Source organism: Leptonychotes weddellii, chromosome 4 (genome assembly GCF_054177405.1).
Source record: "Leptonychotes weddellii isolate Sample4059 chromosome 4, ASM5417740v2, whole genome shotgun sequence".
In the NCBI taxonomy this organism is placed as follows: domain Eukaryota; kingdom Metazoa; phylum Chordata; class Mammalia; order Carnivora; family Phocidae; genus Leptonychotes; species Leptonychotes weddellii.
Window position 1 is genome coordinate 120893809 of NC_138372.1, and position 3015 is coordinate 120896823.

The 3015-nt window shown below is 45.4% G+C and overlaps 1 pseudogene; it reads right to left on the minus strand.

Moving 5' to 3' along the window:
- Nucleotides 1-330: 330 nt before the first annotated feature.
- LOC102731416 (heat shock protein HSP 90-beta pseudogene) lies at nt 331-2737 on the minus strand (annotated as a pseudogene).
- Nucleotides 2738-3015: the final 278 nt, after the last annotated feature.

Consider the following 3015-nt stretch of genomic DNA (forward strand, 5'->3'; position numbering starts at 1 on the left):
GGAAAGGCACTTGAAAAAGAGACTTATATGTGAAGAATGAGGAGAGAATAATCTATGTCTCCTCGGCCTCCGATGTAGAGGCCAGTGTTATGGTGTTTCTAATTGATCTTTTCCCTTACTTGCTTCGACTTATGCTTTACTTTGAAGAGGCAGGAACTTCAGGTTTTTGGGTTTTTTGGGGGGTTATTTTGGTATAAAACTGTATCTTCTTTATTTTGCATACTTTACTCTCAGAACAAAATAAACAACAACAACAAAAAAAACCCACAATGCACATCCAAACCCCTTCAAATATCAGAAGGGATAGGGCTTGAGGGCCTTCTTTCCTGCCTCAAAGATAGGAGAAAAAAAGAAAAAAACCACTAGACATCAGCAGAGGGAACCAGGTGAACCGGGGCCACTCAGGGCTTCTGGGGAGCCATGGGGAGACTCTACAGAGGGCACAAGGTCTGCAGGTAGAACTAATTTACTTCTTCCATGTGAGAGACATCCTCATCACCCTCAAGGTGGGGGATCTCATCAGGAACAGCAGCACTGGGTTCCTCTGTAGTCACTTCATCTTCATCAATGCCCAGGCCTAGCTTGATCATGCGGTAGATGTGGTTGGAGTGAGTCTGGGGATCCTCAAGTGAGAAGCCGGAGGAGAGCAAAGCTGTTTCAAACAGCAGCACCACCACGTCCTTGACTGCCTTGTCATTCTTGTCCGCCTCAGCCTTTTGCTGCAGTGTCTCCACAATGGGGTGGTTGGGGTTGATCTCCAGGTGCTTCTTGGCCATCATATAGCCCACCATAGAGTTGTCCCGAAGGGCCTGGGCTTTCATGATCTGCTCCATGTTGGCTGTCCAGCCATAGGTGCTAATCACAATGCAGCAAGGTGAAGACACTAGCCTGTTGGAGATTGTCATCTTCTCAACCTTCCTATCCAAGATTTCTTTCATGAGTTTGCAGCGGTTCTCGAACTTGGTCTTGCTCTCCTCCATTTTCTTCTTCTCCTCTTCATCCTCAGGCAGCTCCAGGCCCTCCTTGGTAACCGAGATCAGACTCTTCCTGTCAAACTCCTTGAGCTGCTGCACACAGTACTCGTCAATAGGCTCTGTCATATACACTATCTCGAAGCCCCGCTTCCTCACTCGCTCCACAAAAGCAGGGTTGGCAACCTGTTCTTTGCTCTCACCAGTGATGTAATAGATGGACTTCTGAGTCTCTTTCATCCGGGACACATACTCTGAAAGAGAAGTCATCTCATCCCGACTGTGAGGTGTGGTAACACAGCAGCTCAGAAAGGCAGCGCCAGTTAGTAGAGTCCTCATGGACTCCAAGCTTTAGGTTTTTAGAGAACACCTCATAGAATTTCTTATAGTTCTCCTTGTTTTCTGCCAGTTCAGAGAAGAGATCAAGGCACTTCTTCACGATATTTTTGTGAATGACCTTCAAGATTTTGCTCTGCTGGAGCATTTCTCGGGAGATATTCAAGGGCAGGTCCTCAGAGTCAACCACACCATGGATGAAGTTGAGATACTCTGGTATCAATTCATCACAGCTGTCCATGATGAACACTTGGCGAACATAGAGTTTGATGTTGTTCTTTTTCTTCTTGTTCTCAAAGAGGTCAAAAGGAGCCCGACGGGGGATAAACAGCAATGCCCTGAATTCCACTGACCTTCTACAGAGAAATGTTTGACTGCCAAGTGGTCTTCCCAGTCATTAGTAAGACTCTTGTAAAACTCTCCATATTCCTCCGGGGTAATGTCATCAGAGTTTCTGGTCCAAATGGGCTTGGTCTTGTTCAGTTCTTCCTGATCAATGTATTTCCCCTTAATCTTTGTTTTCTTTTTCTTGTCCTTCCCACTATCATCCTCCTCATCTGAGCCCACATCTTCAATCTTGGGCTTCTCCTCATCATCTTTATCTTCTTCCTCTTTCTCCCCTTTCTCCTCCTCTGCCTCATCCTCACTGATTTCTTTCTCTTTCCTTCTCCAAATAAAGGGTTATGGGATAACCTATGAACTGTGAATGCTTCTTCACCACTTCTTTGACACGTCTCTCCTCTAAATATTCTGTCTGGTCTTCTTTAAGATGGAGAATCACTTTAGTACCCCAGCCAATGGGCTCACCATGGTCTGCACATACAGTGAAAGAGCCCCCAGCAGAAGACTCCCAGGCATACTGCTCATCATCATTGTGCTTTGTGATAACCACCACCTTCTCTGCCACCAGGTAGGCAGAATAAAAGCCAATGCCAAATTGTCCAATCATGGAGATGTCTGCACCAGCCTGAAGAGCCTCCATGAATGCTTTAGTTCCAGACTTAGCAATGGTTCCCAAATTATTTATGAGATCCGCTTTGGTCATGCCAATGCCTATGTCCACTAGAGTCAGGGTGCATTCCTGGGGGTTGGGGATGATGTCAATTTTCAGCTCTTTACCACTGTCCAGCTTGAAAGGGTCTGTCATGCTCTCATAGCGAATCTTGTCCAAGGCATCAGAAGCATTACTGATTAACTCCCGAAGGAAAATTTCCTTGTTAGAATAGAAGGTATTGATGATGAGGGACATGAGTTGGGCAATTTCTGCCTGGAAGGCAAAAGTCTCCACCTCCTCCTCTCTGTGGTGCACTTCCTCAGGCATCTTAAAGGAGAAGAGCTGCAAGCACTGCAGACCATGGTGGGTAGGGACTGCGTCTGGCTATGTCTCCACAACAAGGCTGCGCGGGGGTGACTCAAGAGAAGGAACTTCAGTTTTAAGTTAGTACTTTGGAGGCAGTATAGAAGTTAAAAAAAGTGACTTTGGAGTAAAACAACCCGAATTGAGGCCGTGGCTCTATCATTTTATTTATTATGGTATTACTTCACTCACTGGTTGGGTTACTTTGGACAAGACATTAACCTCTCCCAGACTCAGATTTTGAATGTGTAAAATTGAATTGTTTGTAAAGATAATAATGTGATCAATGCGTTGGTTTTAGAAGATGCTTAGCGTCGTGCCTAGAACATGGAAAGTGATCCAAAAATGGCA